General features: G+C 39.4%; 14 non-coding genes across 14 annotated transcripts; 4 read left to right on the plus strand and 10 right to left on the minus strand.

The window, feature by feature from the left end:
* Positions 1 to 516: 516 nt before the first annotated feature.
* trnal-caa (transfer RNA leucine (anticodon CAA)) lies at positions 517 to 627 on the minus strand. Its single transcript has 2 exons — positions 590 to 627; positions 517 to 562 (listed from the first exon to the last, which is right to left on the minus strand). It is a non-coding gene; the product is annotated as a tRNA-Leu (tRNA).
* A 347-nt stretch (positions 628 to 974) lies between these two features.
* trnak-cuu (transfer RNA lysine (anticodon CUU)) lies at positions 975 to 1,047 on the minus strand. The gene has a single exon. It is a non-coding gene; the product is annotated as a tRNA-Lys (tRNA).
* A 2,141-nt stretch (positions 1,048 to 3,188) lies between these two features.
* On the plus strand, positions 3,189 to 3,394 carry LOC131703511 (small nucleolar RNA U3). The gene has a single exon (XR_009309953.1). It is a non-coding gene; the product is annotated as a small nucleolar RNA U3 (small nucleolar RNA).
* A 716-nt stretch (positions 3,395 to 4,110) lies between these two features.
* trnal-caa (transfer RNA leucine (anticodon CAA)) lies at positions 4,111 to 4,221 on the minus strand. Its single transcript has 2 exons — positions 4,184 to 4,221; positions 4,111 to 4,156 (listed from the first exon to the last, which is right to left on the minus strand). It is a non-coding gene; the product is annotated as a tRNA-Leu (tRNA).
* Positions 4,222 to 4,568: 347 nt separating this feature from the next.
* Positions 4,569 to 4,641, minus strand: trnak-cuu (transfer RNA lysine (anticodon CUU)). Its single transcript has one exon. It is a non-coding gene; the product is annotated as a tRNA-Lys (tRNA).
* Positions 4,642 to 6,811: 2,170 nt separating this feature from the next.
* On the plus strand, positions 6,812 to 7,017 carry LOC131703512 (small nucleolar RNA U3). Its single transcript, XR_009309954.1, has one exon. It is a non-coding gene; the product is annotated as a small nucleolar RNA U3 (small nucleolar RNA).
* Positions 7,018 to 7,733: 716 nt separating this feature from the next.
* On the minus strand, positions 7,734 to 7,844 carry trnal-caa (transfer RNA leucine (anticodon CAA)). The gene is made up of 2 exons: positions 7,807 to 7,844; positions 7,734 to 7,779 (listed from the first exon to the last, which is right to left on the minus strand). It is a non-coding gene; the product is annotated as a tRNA-Leu (tRNA).
* Positions 7,845 to 8,191: 347 nt separating this feature from the next.
* trnak-cuu (transfer RNA lysine (anticodon CUU)) lies at positions 8,192 to 8,264 on the minus strand. Its single transcript has one exon. It is a non-coding gene; the product is annotated as a tRNA-Lys (tRNA).
* A 2,145-nt stretch (positions 8,265 to 10,409) lies between these two features.
* Positions 10,410 to 10,615, plus strand: LOC131703517 (small nucleolar RNA U3). Its single transcript, XR_009309959.1, has one exon. It is a non-coding gene; the product is annotated as a small nucleolar RNA U3 (small nucleolar RNA).
* Positions 10,616 to 11,331: 716 nt separating this feature from the next.
* Positions 11,332 to 11,442, minus strand: trnal-caa (transfer RNA leucine (anticodon CAA)). Its single transcript has 2 exons — positions 11,405 to 11,442; positions 11,332 to 11,377 (listed from the first exon to the last, which is right to left on the minus strand). It is a non-coding gene; the product is annotated as a tRNA-Leu (tRNA).
* Positions 11,443 to 11,789: 347 nt separating this feature from the next.
* Positions 11,790 to 11,862, minus strand: trnak-cuu (transfer RNA lysine (anticodon CUU)). The gene has a single exon. It is a non-coding gene; the product is annotated as a tRNA-Lys (tRNA).
* Positions 11,863 to 14,008: 2,146 nt separating this feature from the next.
* Positions 14,009 to 14,214, plus strand: LOC131703518 (small nucleolar RNA U3). The gene has a single exon (XR_009309960.1). It is a non-coding gene; the product is annotated as a small nucleolar RNA U3 (small nucleolar RNA).
* Positions 14,215 to 14,930: 716 nt separating this feature from the next.
* Positions 14,931 to 15,041, minus strand: trnal-caa (transfer RNA leucine (anticodon CAA)). The gene is made up of 2 exons: positions 15,004 to 15,041; positions 14,931 to 14,976 (listed from the first exon to the last, which is right to left on the minus strand). It is a non-coding gene; the product is annotated as a tRNA-Leu (tRNA).
* A 347-nt stretch (positions 15,042 to 15,388) lies between these two features.
* trnak-cuu (transfer RNA lysine (anticodon CUU)) lies at positions 15,389 to 15,461 on the minus strand. The gene has a single exon. It is a non-coding gene; the product is annotated as a tRNA-Lys (tRNA).
* Positions 15,462 to 16,864: the final 1,403 nt, after the last annotated feature.

Consider the following 16,864-nt stretch of genomic DNA (forward strand, 5'->3'; position numbering starts at 1 on the left):
TTACATCTGAAAATAACTTGTGCTTACCCCCACTTACAAGGAAGCTGTCAACCTTTGTATTCGTCCTCATAACGTGTTAGAAAATGTAAACAGCAGTTGGAGAATACCGAAGTCGATCATCCTAGCATGTTAAACGAGGGCATTTCTCATGTAAGCTACTTCCACTAATAGATCGTTTGTACTGTTCTCAATGGTCCGCATCCCAGCCTGAGACCACGATCCAGTGGCAGTCGGAGATTTTTTTCAAAGTAATGTGTTATTTGAAATATTAAAACAATCTTTAGTTAAATAACACATGTTACTACACAAAATATTTTTCAGTGACTTCAACAAGTAGCCAGTTTACAGCAAAAATGCAATCTGTGTTAGGAACGCTATTTTAGTCCGATTTAAAATGGAAATTAAAATGGTATTGAGTGCTGACAAGAGTTTGGTATCAGCTGTTGATTTCCTTGAAACAATCTTTTATAGTAAAATGAACATATTTATTCATTTAAAAAATAAGTAAAAGTGAACTGTCAGAAATGGGATTTGAACCCACGCCTCCATTCGGAGACCAGAACACACAATTCTTTGGAAAGACAGAGTCCTTGAGTCTGGCGCCTTAGACCACTCGGCCATTCTGACAAGCTGCGTTTGCGATAGTAGAAAACCGCATTATTTCATTTCAGCACAGACTAGGGTTGTCTATTGTATCAAGGCCCGATTGGGTTTATTACGCACATACAAACTTGCTCCATGAATGATGTAATGACAAGTGTAAAAAAAGAAACAGATTGAAGCCAACCCACGAAAGAAAGATTCTTTATTTCAATATCGGTATAGCTTTAAAGGATGCACGCATTTTACAATAGCAATTGCTATATGACAATGACCAATAAGTAATTGTTTTGCAATACTTTATACAATGTGAACAGAATCAGACATTGCTCCGTTGCCTCGAAGAAACATCTACAATTTGTATTTAAAAAGGACGCCCAACGTGGGGCTCGAACCCACGACCCTGAGATTAAGAGTCTCATGCTCTACCGACTGAGCTAGCCGGGCTGACAGGAGAAAGTTTGTTTGTTTCAGGCGGGGCGAGAGAGGAAGTACCGACAGGTGCGTGGGACCTGAGATTCGGTGTGCTGCTGCTGTAGATGAGTGTTCTGGAGACGCGCTGTTTCTGTGTCTGCGGTGTTACAGCCGTGTGAGTATATTCCAAAAGTAAAGTGTTGGATAATTCGAGAGCTAGTCTGTTGAATAAAGCTCTGAGACGTGTGGTTAAATCCCGGTCTCATCAATTTTGTTTTGTTAGATTAAAAGTGTTCCAGCAGCAGGTAAATGTCCCCACACCTTTTGGTTCTGTTTACTTATGCTACACCGCTGCTAAACCTGAACGTTGCTGCTAATTATCTTAACTAAACTTGTATTGCTGTTGAATTGCTCTAATATAGTTAAGCCTGCAATGTTGCAGCTAACGTTCCCTAATACTGTTAAAACTTGTGTGTATTAACAATCTGGCTTTTGTTGTTGAACCCTTGCTGGGAAGAGCTGTTTCCAATCACCTAGCACTCTTAATGAGAAGTGTAATCGCTGCTATATGTTGGTCTAATACCCCATGCTTTTAAAATGTGGCTATTGGCTGGCTTTATTCAACTTCCCCTCCTTGTTTTTAGTACAACTTTAATACATTTTATTGTATAGTTATTTGAACTGATTTATGTGAATCTTGGATCATTGTAATATAGCTTTGTGAATTGTTATTCTGCCTTTGTCATTCTGTTGTCATTCCTATTCCAAACCTTTTAATTTGTTTTTAGTAGTGTCGGTATTAGGACTCTGACTGGGCATCACTGGGTGTGACTGCTACAATCCCATATAGAATGCGACAAAACAGGTCGCCCTCCTTCATATAAACAGAAAAAGAATAAGTACACGCACACACGAGTTGATTTACTGCAGCGTCAGACATCGGAGGTTCAGCAGTGTACTGCAATGTTGTAAAAAGACGTGTGTAATTCAGGATGGTTGAGCGATCTAAGGCGCTGCGTTCAGATCACAGTTACCCTGGAAGCGTGGGTTCAAATTCCATTTCTGACAGCTCTGTTTGTTCATTAACCACTCGGCCACGACTACATGCTCTCACGGTTTTCCGTGAAAACAGCCGTATTATTGTCAAAAGAAGCAAACGACACCCGCAGTAATGCTGTAGATGGCAGTATAGGCTAAATAATGAACCCAAGTCAAATGCCTTTGTTGAAACTCTATCAGATTTGTACAAGTCAAGCACACGTGGGAAATATTAATAGAATATCCTTTCTGCCAACGTTCATAATAATGAATACATCCTTATTTCAAAATACGTAGCTATTTAACTGAGCTTTTCAAAACACCCATACACAAAAACTTTATTTCTACTGAAAAACTAACTTGCTTCATGGCTGCTGCTACAGCACTCGGGCACGTTGTGCCTAGCGTTAGCGGACATAGGAGATAAGAAGACCTACAAAATATCACGCGCTGCAGTTTTTCAGTCCGGGGATTATTACAAATTAGCAGACTGTGCATTAAAATACACATGTAGGGTGGGCGTCACTGTTACAAAGAATTGTCACACTTTGTATTTATCTCCATAATGCGCCGGGACAAAATACGCAGATACTTTAAAATTATTTGGAGAAAGCGGGCATCGATCCCGCTACTTCTCGCATGCTAAGCTAGCGCTCTACCATTTGAGCTAATTCCCCTTTAATGGAGCCACCGATTCTCATAGGCTTCATCGCAGCTTGATACGAGCAAATCAGATTAGTTTTTTTTTTTTATTATTATTTTGGCAATGTAGTCTGTGATTTGCAAATTTAAAAAATAATTTAATTAACTAAATAGCAAATATTTCGACTAGAGGTATGTTTTCAATTTCTTTAAAAAGTAGTCTCAGCTCGTTTATTCAGTCGCTTATAAATCCACAATCTGTGTCCCGATGCAGCAGCGTTGTGTGCTGTGGCTCGAGCTTGTTTGACGAGGCAGACAATGCAAAAATGCCAATACTTGCTTTTGTATCACGCGACAAACTTAAGGTATGCTTTAACGGCTTGGCTGTCTCAAGTTAGTTTGTATTGTTAATGTAACACCTCATTGTTGCCCAGTCATTGTTTCATATGAAGTAGAGCTTGCCAGTTGGGGGCGAAGGTCTGCTAATAAAAGTTAAGACTATATTTGCAAGGATCATTTCTAGAATGAAACATGTTTTGAAGGGATTGGTCTCGGTATCCACCAGGAGGAGTGGCAGTGTTTTCTTCTCAGCACCGAGCTGACAATGAGTGTTGTTATCGGGAACCTACTCGCTGCAAGTAATGACCACTTCAATCTTCAGTCGGGGATTGTTGAAGGAAGGGGACACATTTTGAGTGCGTATCTCATTCCGGTAGAAACGTAGAAAAAAGAAACCATCAAGCCCACAATTGTACAGTTGTTTAAATCAATAACCAAATTTAAATTGATCATTGCTAATGTTAAAACAATTTATGAACACTTTAAATAGGGCTTGACTAATATAAAAATATAGCAATGTCTTTTGCACTACGCAGGACTAGATTGAGTTTAAAATAGACATTACATCTGAAAATAACTTGTGCTTACCCCCACTTACAAGGAAGCTGTCAACCTTTGTATTCGTCCTCATAACGTGTTAGAAAATGTAAACAGCAGTTGGAGAATACCGAAGTCGATCATTCTAGCATGTTAAACGAGGGCATTTCTCATGTAAGCTACTTCCACTAATAGATCGTTTGTACTGTTCTCAATGGTCCGCATCCCAGCCTGAGACCACGATCCAGTGGCAGTCGGAGATGTTTTTCAAAGTAATGTGTTATTTGAAATATTAAAACAATCTTTAGTTAAATAACACATGTTTCTACACAAAATATTTTTCAGTGACTTCAACAAGTAGCCAGTTTACAGCAAAAATGCAATCTGTGTTAGGAACGCTATTTTAGTCCGATTTAAAATGGAAATTAAAATGGTATTGAGTGCTGACAAGAGTTTGGTATCAGCTGTTGATTTCCTTGAAACAATCTTTTATAGTAAAATGAACATATTTATTCATTTAAAAAATAAGTAAAAGTGAACTGTCAGAAGTGGGATTTGAACCCACGCCTCCATTCGGAGACCAGAACACACAATTCTTTGGAAAGACAGAGTCCTTGAGTCTGGCGCCTTAGACCACTCGGCCATTCTGACAAGCTGCGTTTGCTATCGTAGAAAACCGCATTATTTCATTTCAGCACAGACTAGGGTTGTCTATTGTATCAAGGCCCGATTGGGTTTATTACGCACATACAAACTTGCTCCACGAATGATGTAATGACAAGTGTAAAAAAAGAAAGAGATTGAAGCCAACCCACGAAAGAAAGATTCTTTATTTCAATATCGGTATAGCTTTAAAAGATGCACGCATTTTACAATAGCAATTGCTATATGACAATGACCAATGAGTAATTGTGTTGCAATACTTTATACAACGTGAACAGAATCAGACATTGCTCCGTTGCCTCGAAGAAACATCTACAATTTGTATTTAAAAAGGACGCCCAACGTGGGGCTCGAACCCACGACCCTGAGATTAAGAGCCTCATGCTCTACCGACTGAGCTAGCCGGGCTGACAGGGGAAAGTTTCTTTGTTTCAGGCGGGGCGAGAGAGGAAGTACCGACAGGTGCGTGGGACCTGAGATTCGGTGTGCTGCTGCTGTAGATGAGTGTTCTGGAGACGCGCTGTTTCTGTGTCTGCGGTGTTACAGCCGTGTGAGTATATTCCAAAAGTAAAGTGTTGGATAATTCGAGAGCTAGTCTGTTGAATAAAGCTCTGAGACGTGTGGTTAAATCCCGGTCTCATCAATTTTGTTTTGTTTGATTAAAAGTGTTCCAGCAGCAGGTAAATGTCCCCACACCTTTTGGTTCTGTTTACTTATGCTACACCTCTGCTAAACCTGAACGTTGCTGCTAATTATCTTAACTAAACTTGTATTGCTGTTGAATTGCTCTAATATAGTTAAGCCTGCAATGTTGCAGCTAACGTTCCCTAATACTGTTAAAACTTGTGTGTATTAACAATCTGGCTTTTGTTGTTGAACCCTTGCTGGGAAGAGCTGTTTCCAATCACCTAGCACTCTTAATGATAAGTGTAATCGCTGCTATATGTTGGTCTAATACCCCATGCTTTTAAAATGCGGCTATTGGCTGGCTTTATTCAATTTCCCCTCCTTGTTTTTAGTACAACTTTAATACATTTTATTGTATAGTTATTTGAACTGATTTATGTGAATCTTGGATCATTGTAATATAGCTTTGTGAATTGTTATTCTGCCTTTGTCATTCTGTTGTCATTCCTATTCCAAACCTTTTAATTTGTTTTTAGTAGTGTCGGTATTAGGACTCTCACTGGGCATCACTGGGTGTGACTGCTACAATCCCATATAGAAAGCGACAAAACAGGTCGCCCTCCTTCATATAAACAGAAAAAGAATAAGTACACGCACACACGAGTTGATTTACTGCAGCGTCAGACATCGGAGGTTCAGCAGTGTACTGCAATGTTGTAAAAAGACGTGTGTAATTCAGGATGGTTGAGCGATCTAAGGCGCTGCGTTCAGATCACAGTTACCCTGGAAGCGTGGGTTCAAATTCCATTTCTGACAGCTCTGTTTGTTCATTAACCACTCGGCCACGACTACATGCTCTCACGGTTTTCCGTGAAAACAGCCGTATTATTGTCAAAAGAAGCAAACGACACCCGCAGTAATGCTGTAGATGGCAGTATAGGCTAAATAATGAACCCAAGTCAAATGCCTTTGATGAAACTCTATCAGATTTGTACAAGTCAAGCACACGTGGGAAATATTAATACAATATCCTTTCTGCCAACGTTCATAATAATGAATACATCCTTATTTCAAAATACGTAGCTATTTAACTGAGCTTATCAAAACACCCATACACAAAAACTTTATTTCTACTGAAAAACTAACTTGCTTCATGGCTGCTGCTACAGCACTCGGGCACGTTGTGCCTAGCGTTAGCGGACATAGGAGATAAGAAGACCTACAAAATATCACGCGCTGCAGTTTTTCAGTCCGGGGATTATTACAAATTAGCAGACTGTGCATTAAAATACACATGTAGGGTGGGCGTCACTGTTACAAAGAATTGTCACACTTTGTATTTATCTCCATAATGCGCCGGGACAAAATACGCAGATACTTTAAAATTATTTGGAGAATGCGGGCATCGATCCCGCTACTTCTCGCATGCTAAGTGAGCGCTCTACCATTTGAGCTAATTCCCCTTTAATAGCGCCGCTAATTCCCCTTTAATAGTGCCACCGATTCTCATAGGCTTCATCGCAGCTTGATACGAGCAAATCAGACTAGTTTTTTTTATTATTATTATTATTATTTTGGCAATGTAGTCTGTGATTTGCAAATTTAAAAAAATAATTGAATTAACTAAATAGCAAATATTTCGACTAGAGGTATGTTTTCAATTTCTTTAAAAAGTAGTCTCAGCTCGTTTATTCAGTCGCTTATAAATCCACAATCTGTGTCCCGATGCAGCAGCGTTGTGTGCTGTGGCTCGAGCTTGTTTGACGAGGCAGACAATGCAAAAATGCCAATACTTGCTTTTGTATCACGCGACAAACTTAAGGTATGCTTTAACGGCTTGGCTGTCTCGAGTTAGTTTGTATTGTTAATGTAACACCTCGTTGTTGCCCAGTCATTGTTTCATATGAAGTAGAGCTTGCCAGTTGGGGGCGAAGGTCTGCTAATAAAAGTTAAGACTATATTTGCAAGGATCATTTCTAGAATGAAACATGTTTTGAAGGGATTGGTCTCGGTATCCACCAGGAGGAGTGGCAGTGTTTTCTTCTCAGCACCGAGCTGACAATGAGTGTTGTTATCGGGAACCTACTCGCTGCAAGTAATGACCACTTCAATCTTCAGTCGGGGATTGTTGAAGGAAGGGGACACATTTTGAGTGCGTATCTCATTCCGGTAGAAACGTAGAAAAAAGAAACCATCAAGCCCACAATTGTTCAGTTGTTTAAATCAATAACCAAATTTAAATTGATCATTGCTAATGTTAAAACAATTTATGAACACTTTAAATAGGGCTTGACTAATATAAAAATATAGCAATGTCTTTTGCACTACGCAGGACTAGATTGAGTTTAAAATAGACATTACATCTGAAAATAACTTGTGCTTACCCCCACTTACAAGGAAGCTGTCAACCTTTGTATTCGTCCTCATAACGTGTTAGAAAATGTAAACAGCAGTTGGAGAATACCGAAGTCGATCATCCTAGCATGTTAAACGAGGGCATTTCTCATGTAAGCTACTTCCACTAATAGATCGTTTGTACTGTTCTCAATGGTCCGCATCCCAGCCTGAGACCACGATCCAGTGGCAGTCGGAGATTATTTTCAAAGTAATGTGTTATTTGAAATATTAAAACAATCTTTAGTTAAATAACACATGTTTCTACACAAAATATTTTTCAGTGACTTCAACAAGTAGCCAGTTTACAGCAAAAATGCAATCTGTGTTAGGAACGCTATTTTAGTCCGATTTAAAATGGAAATTAAAATGGTATTGAGTGCTGACAAGAGTTTGGTATCAGCTGTTGATTTCCTTGAAACAATCTTTTATAGTAAAATGAACATATTTATTCATTTAAAAAATAAGTAAAAGTGAACTGTCAGAAATGGGATTTGAACCCACGCCTCCATTCGGAGACCAGAACACACAATTCTTTGGAAAGACAGAGTCCTTGAGTCTGGCGCCTTAGACCACTCGGCCATTCTGACAAGCTGCGTTTGCGAAAGTAGAAAACCGCATTATTTCATTTCAGCACAGACTAGGGTTGTCTACTGTATCAAGGCCCGATTGGGTTTATTACGCACATACAAACTTGCTCCATGAATGATGTAATGACAAGTGTAAAAAAAGAAACAGATTGAAGCCAACCCACGAAAGAAAGATTCTTTATTTCAATATCGGTATAGCTTTAAAGGATGCACGCATTTTACAATAGCAATTGCTATATGACAATGACCAATAAGTAATTGTGTTGCAATACTTTATACAATGTGAACAGAATCAGACATTGCTCCGTTGCCTCGAAGAAACATCTACAATTTGTATTTAAAAAGGACGCCCAATGTGGGGCTCGAACCCACGACCCTGAGATTAAGAGTCTCATGCTCTACCGACTGAGCTAGCCGGGCTGACAGGAGGAAGTTTCTTTGTTTCAGGCGGGGCGAGAGAGGAAGTACCGACAGGTGCGTGGGACCTGAGATTCGGTGTGCTGCTGCTGTAGATGAGTGTTCTGGAGACGCGCTGTTTCTGTGTCTGCGGTGTTACAGCCGTGTGATTATATTCCAAAAGTAAAGTGTTGGATAATTCGAGAGCTAGTCTGTTGAATAAAGCTCTGAGACGTGTGGTTAAATCCCGGTCTCATCAATTTTGTTTTGTTAGATTAAAAGTGTTCAAGCAGCAGGTAAATGTCCCCACACCTTTTGGTTCTGTTTACTTATGCTACACCGCTGCTAAACCTGAACGTTGCTGCTAATTATCTTAACTAAACTTGTATTGCTGTTGAATTGCTCTAATATAGTTAAGCCTGCAATGTTGCAGCTAACGTTCCCTAATACTGTTAAAACTTGTGTGTATTAACAATCTGGCTTTTGTTGTTGAACCCTTGCTGGGAAGAGCTGTTTCCAATCACCTAGCACTCTTAATGAGAAGTGTAATCGCTGCTATATGTTGGTCTAATACCCCATGCTTTTAAAATGTGGCTATTGGCTGGCTTTATTCAACTTCCCCTCCTTGTTTTTAGTACAACTTTAATACATTTTATTGTATAGTTATTTGAACTGATTTATGTGAATCTTGGATCATTGTAATATAGCTTTGTGAATTGTTATTCTGCCTTTGTCATTCTGTTGTCATTCCTATTCCAAACCTTTTAATTTGTTTTTAGTAGTGTCGGTATTAGGACTCTCACTGGGCATCACTGGGTGTGACTGCTACAATCCCATATAGAATGCGACAAAACAGGTCGCCATCCTTCATATAAACAGAAAAAGAATAAGTACACGCACACACGAGTTGATTTACTGCAGCGTCAGACATCGGAGGTTCAGCAGTGTACTGCAATGTTGTAAAAAGACGTGTGTAATTCAGGATGGTTGAGCGATCTAAGGCGCTGCGTTCAGATCACAGTTACCCTGGAAGCGTGGGTTCGAATTCCATTTCTGACAGCTCTGTTTGTTCATTAACCACTCGGCCACGACTACATGCTCTCACGGTTTTCCGTGAAAACAGCCGTATTATTGTCAAAAGAAGCAAACGACACCCGCAGTAATGCTGTAGATGGCAGTATAGGCTAAATAATGAACCCAAGTCAAATGCCTTTGTTGAAACTCTATCAGATTTGTACAAGTCAAGCACACGTGGGAAATATTAATAGAATATCCTTTCTGCCAACATTCATAATAATGAATACATCCTTATTTCAAAATACGTAGCTATTTAACTGAGCTTTTCAAAACACCCATACACAAAAACTTTATTTCTACTGAAAAACTAACTTGCTTCATGGATGCTGCTACAGCACTCGGGCACGTTGTGCCTAGCGTTAGCGGACATAGGAGATAAGTAGACCTACAAAATATCACGCGCTGCAGTTTTTCAGTCCGGGGATTATTACAAATTAGCAGACTGTGCATTAAAATACACATGTAGGGTGGGCGTCACTGTTACAAAGAATTGTCACACTTTGTATTTATCTCCATAATGCGCCGGGACAAAATACGCAGATACTTTAAAATTATTTGGAGAATGCGGGCATCGATCCCGCTACTTCTCGCATGCTAAGCGAGCGCTCTACCATTTGAGCTAATTCCCCTCTAATGGTAACGCCGATTCTCATAGGCTTCATCGCAGCTTGATACGAGCAAATCAGATTAGTTTTTTTTTTTTTTTTTTTATTATTTTGGCAATGTAGCCTGTGATTTGCAAATTTAAAAAATAATTGAATTAACTAAATAGCAAATATTTCGACTAGAGGTATGTTTTCAATTTCTTTAAAAAGTAGTCTCAGCTCGTTTATTCAGTCGCTTATAAATCCACAATCTGTGTCCCGATGCAGCAGCGCTGTGTGCTGTGGCTCGAGCTTGTTTGACGAGGCAGACAATGCAAAAATGCCAATACTTGCTTTTGTATCACGCGACAAACTTAAGGTATGCTTTAACGGCTTGGCTGTCTCGAGTTAGTTTGTATTGTTAATGTAACACCTCATTGTTGCCCAGTCATTGTTTCATATGAAGTAGAGCTTGCCAGTTGGGGGCGAAGGTCTGCTAATAAAAGTTAAGACTATATTTGCAAGGATCATTTCTAGAATGAAACATGTTTTGAAGGGATTGGTCTCGGTATCCACCAGGAGGAGTGGCAGTGTTTTCTTCTCAGCACCGAGCTGACAATGAGTGTTGTTATCGGGAACCTACTCGCTGCAAGTAATGACCACTTCAATCTTCAGTCGGGGATTGTTGAAGGAAGGGGGCACATTTTGAGTGCGTATCTCATTCCGGTAGAAACGTAGAAAAAAGTAACCATCAAGCCCACAATTGTTCAGTTGTTTAAATCAATAACCAAATTTAAATTGATCATTGCTAATGTTAAAACAATTTAAGAACACTTTAAATAGGGCTTGACTAATATAAAAAATATAGCAATGTCTTTTGCACTACGCAGGACTAGATTGAGTTTAAAATAGACATTACATCTGAAAATAACTTGTGCTTACCCCCACTTACAAGGAAGCTGTCAACCTTTGTATTCGTCCTCATAACGTGTTAGAAAATGTAAACAGCAGTTGGAGAATACCGAAGTCGCTCATCCTAGCATGTTAAACGAGGGCATTTCTCATGTAAGCTACTTCCACTAATAGATCGTTTGTACTGTTCTCAATGGTCCGGATCCCAGCCTGAGACCATGATCCAGTGGCAGTCGGAGATGTTTTTCAAAGTAATGTGTTATTTGAAATATTAAAACAATCTTTAGTTAAATAACACATGTTTCTATACAAAATATTTTTCAGTGACTTCAACAAGTAGCCAGTTTACAGCAAAAATGCAATCTGTGTTAGAACGCTATTTTAGTCCGATTTAAAATGGAAATTAAAATGGTATTGAGTGCTGACAAGAGTTTGGTATCAGCTGTTGATTTCCTTGAAACAATCTTTTATAGTAAAATGAACATATTTATTCATTTAAAAAATAAGTAAAAGTGAACTGTCAGAAATGGGATTTGAACCCACGCCTCCATTCGGAGACCAGAACACACAATTCTTTGGAAAGACAGAGTCCTTGAGTCTGGCGCCTTAGACCACTCGGCCATTCTGACAAGCTGCGTTTGCGAAAGTAGAAAACCGCATTATTTCATTTCAGCACAGACTAGGGTTGTCTACTGTATCAAGGCCCGATTGGGTTTATTACGCACATACAAACTTGCTCCATGAATGATGTAATGACAAGTGTAAAAAAAGAAACAGATTGAAGCCAACCCACGAAAGAAAGATTCTTTATTTCAATATCGGTATAGCTTTAAAGGATGCACGCATTTTACAATAGCAATTGCTATATGACAATGACCAATAAGTAATTGTGTTGCAATACTTTATACAATGTGAACAGAATCAGACATTGCTCCGTTGCCTCGAAGAAACATCTACAATTTGTATTTAAAAAGGACGCCCAATGTGGGGCTCGAACCCACGACCCTGAGATTAAGAGTCTCATGCTCTACCGACTGAGCTAGCCGGGCTGACAGCAGGAAGTTTCTTTGTTTCAGGCGGGGCGAGAGAGGAAGTACCGACAGGTGCGTGGGACCTGAGATTCGGTGTGCTGCTGCTGTAGATGAGTGTTCTGGAGACGCGCTGTTTCTGTGTCTGCGGTGTTACAGCCGTGTGATTATATTCCAAAAGTAAAGTGTTGGATAATTCGAGAGCTAGTCTGTTGAATAAAGCTCTGAGACGTGTGGTTAAATCCCGGTCTCATCAATTTTGTTTTGTTAGATTAAAAGTGTTCAAGCAGCAGGTAAATGTCCCCACACCTTTTGGTTCTGTTTACTTATGCTACACCGCTGCTAAACCTGAACGTTGCTGCTAATTATCTTAACTAAACTTGTATTGCTGTTGAATTGCTCTAATATAGTTAAGCCTGCAATGTTGCAGCTAACGTTCCCTAATACTGTTAAAACTTGTGTGTATTAACAATCTGGCTTTTGTTGTTGAACCCTTGCTGGGAAGAGCTGTTTCCAATCACCTAGCACTCTTAATGAGAAGTGTAATCGCTGCTATATGTTGGTCTAATACCCCATGCTTTTAAAATGTGGCTATTGGCTGGCTTTATTCAACTTCCCCTCCTTGTTTTTAGTACAACTTTAATACATTTTATTGTATAGTTATTTGAACTGATTTATGTGAATCTTGGATCATTGTAATATAGCTTTGTGAATTGTTATTCTGCCTTTGTCATTCTGTTGTCATTCCTATTCCAAACCTTTTAATTTGTTTTTAGTAGTGTCGGTATTAGGACTCTCACTGGGCATCACTGGGTGTGACTGCTACAATCCCATATAGAATGCGACAAAACAGGTCGCCATCCTTCATATAAACAGAAAAAGAATAAGTACACGCACACACGAGTTGATTTACTGCAGCGTCAGACATCGGAGGTTCAGCAGTGTACTGCAATGTTGTAAAAAGACGTGTGTAATTCAGGATGGTTGAGCGATCTAAGGCGCTGCGTTCAGATCACAGTTACCCTGGAAGCGTGGGTTCGAATTCCATTTCTGACAGCTCTGTTTGTTCATTAACCACTCGGCCACGACTACATGCTCTCACGGTTTTCCGTGAAAACAGCCGTATTATTGTCAAAAGAAGCAAACGACACCCGCAGTAATGCTGTAGATGGCAGTATAGGCTAAATAATGAACCCAAGTCAAATGCCTTTGTTGAAACTCTATCAGATTTGTACAAGTCAAGCACACGTGGGAAATATTAATAGAATATCCTTTCTGCCAACATTCATAATAATGAATACATCCTTATTTCAAAATACGTAGCTATTTAACTGAGCTTTTCAAAACACCCATACACAAAAACTTTATTTCTACTGAAAAACTAACTTGCTTCATGGATGCTGCTACAGCACTCGGGCACGATGTGCCTAGCGTTAGCGGACATAGGAGATAAGTAGACCTACAAAATATCACGCGCTGCAGTTTTTCAGTCCGGGGATTATTACAAATTAGCAGACTGTGCATTAAAATACACATGTAGGGTGGGCGTCACTGTTACAAAGAATTGTCACACTTTGTATTTATCTCCATAATGCGCCGGGACAAAATACGCAGATACTTTAAAATTATTTGGAGAATGCGGGCATCGATCCCGCTACTTCTCGCATGCTAAGCGAGCGCTCTACCATTTGAGCTAATTCCCCTCTAATGGTAACGCCGATTCTCATAGGCTTCATCGCAGCTTGATACGAGCAAATCAGATTAGTTTTTTTTTTTTTTTTTTTTATTATTTTGGCAATGTAGCCTGTGATTTGCAAATTTAAAAAATAATTGAATTAACTAAATAGCAAATATTTCGACTAGAGGTATGTTTTCAATTTCTTTAAAAAGTAGTCTCAGCTCGTTTATTCAGTCGCTTATAAATCCACAATCTGTGTCCCGATGCAGCAGCGCTGTGTGCTGTGGCTCGAGCTTGTTTGACGAGGCAGACAATGCAAAAATGCCAATACTTGCTTTTGTATCACGCGACAAACTTAAGGTATGCTTTAACGGCTTGGCTGTCTCGAGTTAGTTTGTATTGTTAATGTAACACCTCATTGTTGCCCAGTCATTGTTTCATATGAAGTAGAGCTTGCCAGTTGGGGGCGAAGGTCTGCTAATAAAAGTTAAGACTATATTTGCAAGGATCATTTCTAGAATGAAACATGTTTTGAAGGGATTGGTCTCGGTATCCACCAGGAGGAGTGGCAGTGTTTTCTTCTCAGCACCGAGCTGACAATGAGTGTTGTTATCGGGAACCTACTCGCTGCAAGTAATGACCACTTCAATCTTCAGTCGGGGATTGTTGAAGGAAGGGGGCACATTTTGAGTGCGTATCTCATTCCGGTAGAAACGTAGAAAAAAGTAACCATCAAGCCCACAATTGTTCAGTTGTTTAAATCAATAACCAAATTTAAATTGATCATTGCTAATGTTAAAACAATTTAAGAACACTTTAAATAGGGCTTGACTAATATAAAAAATATAGCAATGTCTTTTGCACTACGCAGGACTAGATTGAGTTTAAAATAGACATTACATCTGAAAATAACTTGTGCTTACCCCCACTTACAAGGAAGCTGTCAACCTTTGTATTCGTCCTCATAACGTGTTAGAAAATGTAAACAGCAGTTGGAGAATACCGAAGTCGATCATCCTAGCATGTTAAACGAGGGCATTTCTCATGTAAGCTACTTCCACTAATAGATCGTTTGTACTGTTCTCAATGGTCCGGATCCCAGCCTGAGACCACGATCCAGTGGCAGTCGGAGATGTTTTTCAAAGTAATGTGTTATTTGAAATATTAAAACAATCTTTAGTTAAATAACACATGTTTCTACACAAAATATTTTTCAGTGACTTCAACAAGTAGCCAGTTTACAGCAAAAATGCAATCTGTGTTAGAACGCTATTTTAGTCCGATTTAAAATGGAAATTAAAATGGTATTGAGTGCTGACAAGAGTTTGGTATCAGCTGTTGATTTCCTTGAAACAATCTTTTATAGTAAAATGAACATATTTATTCATTTAAAAAATAAGTAAAAGAGAACTGTCAGAAGTGGGATTTGAACCCACGCCTCCATTCGGAGACCAGAACACACAATTCTTTGGAAAGACAGAGTCCTTGAGTCTGGCGCCTTAGACCACTCGGCCATTCTGACAAGCTGCGTTTTCGATAGTAGAAAACCGCATTATTTCATTTCAGCACAGACTAGGGTTGTCTATTGTATCAAGGCCCGATTGGGTTTATTACGCACATACAAACTTGCTCCATGAATGATGTAATGACAAGTGTTAAAAAAGAAACAGATTGAAGCCAACCCACGAAAGAAAGATTCTTTATTTCAATATCGGTATAGCTTTAAAGGATGCACGCATTTTACAATAGCAATTGCTATATGACAATGACCAATAAGTAATTGTGTTGCAATACTTTATACAATGTGAATAGAATCAGACATTGCTCCGTTGCCTCGAAGAAACATCTACAATTTGTATTTAAAAAGGACGCCCAACGTGGGGCTCGAACCCACGACCCTGAGATTAAGAGTCTCATGCTCTACCGACTGAGCTAGCCGGGCTGACAGGAGAAAGTTTCTTTGTTTCAGGCGGGGCGAGAGAGGAAGTACCGACAGGTCCGTGGGACCTGAGATTCGGTGTGCTGCTGCTGTAGATGAGTGTTCTGGAGACGCGCTGTTTCTGTGTCTGCGGTGTTACAGCCGTGTGAGTATATTCCAAAAGTAAAGTGTTGGATAATTCGAGAGCTAGTCTGTTGAATAAAGCTCTGAGACGTGTGGTTAAATCCCGGTCTCATCAATTTTGTTTTGTTAGATTAAAAGTGTTCAAGCAGCAGGTAAATGTCCCCACACCTTTTGGTTCTGTTTACTTATGCTACACCTCTGCTAAACCTGAACGTTGCTGCTAATTATCTTAACTAAACTTGTATTGCTGTTGAATTGCTCTAATATAGTTAAGCCTGCAATGTTGCAGCTAACGTTCCCTAATACTGTTAAAACTTGTGTGTATTAACAATCTGGCTTTTGTTGTTGAACCCTTGCTGGGAAGAGCTGTTTCCAATCACCTAGCACTCTTAATGAGAAGTGTAATCGCTGCTATATGTTGGTCTAATACCCCATGCTTTTAAAAAGTGGCTATTGGCTGGCTTTATTCAATTTCCCCTCCTTGTTTTTAGTACAACTTTAATACATTTTATTGTATAGTTATTTGAACTGATTTATGTGAATCTTGGATCATTGTAATATAGCTTTGTGAATTGTTATTCTGCCTTTGTCATTCTGTTGTCATTCCTATTCCAAACCTTTTAATTTGTTTTTAGTAGTGTCGGTATTAGGACTCTCACTGGGCATCACTGGGTGTGACTGCTACAATCCCATATAGAATGCGACAAAACAGGTCGCCCTCCTTCATATAAACAGAAAAAGAATAAGTACACGCAAACACGAGTTGATTTACTGCAGCGTCAGACATCGGAGGTTCAGCAGTGTACTGCAATGTTGTAAAAAGACGTGTGTAATTCAGGATGGTTGAGCGATCTAAGGCGCTGCGTTCAGATCACAGTTACCCTGGAAGCGTGGGTTCGAATTCCATTTCTGACAGCTCTGTTTGTTCATTAACCACTCGGCCACGACTACATGCTCTCACGGTTTTCCGTGAAAACAGCCGTATTATTGTCAAAAGAAGCAAACGACACCCGCAGTAATGCTGTAGATGGCAGTATAGGCTAAATAATGAACCCAAGTCAAATGCCTTTGTTGAAACTCTATCAGATTTGTACAAGTCAAGCACACGTGGGAAATATTAATACAATATCCTTTCTGCCAACGTTCATAATAATGAATACATCCTTATTTCAAAATACGTAGCTATTTAACTGAGCTTTTCAATACACCCATACACAAAAACTTTATTTCTACTGAAAAACTAACTTGCTTCATGGCTGCTGCTACAGCACTCGGGCACGTTG

Source organism: Acipenser ruthenus, chromosome 32 (assembly GCF_902713425.1).
Source record: "Acipenser ruthenus chromosome 32, fAciRut3.2 maternal haplotype, whole genome shotgun sequence".
NCBI classification, from domain to species: domain Eukaryota; kingdom Metazoa; phylum Chordata; class Actinopteri; order Acipenseriformes; family Acipenseridae; genus Acipenser; species Acipenser ruthenus.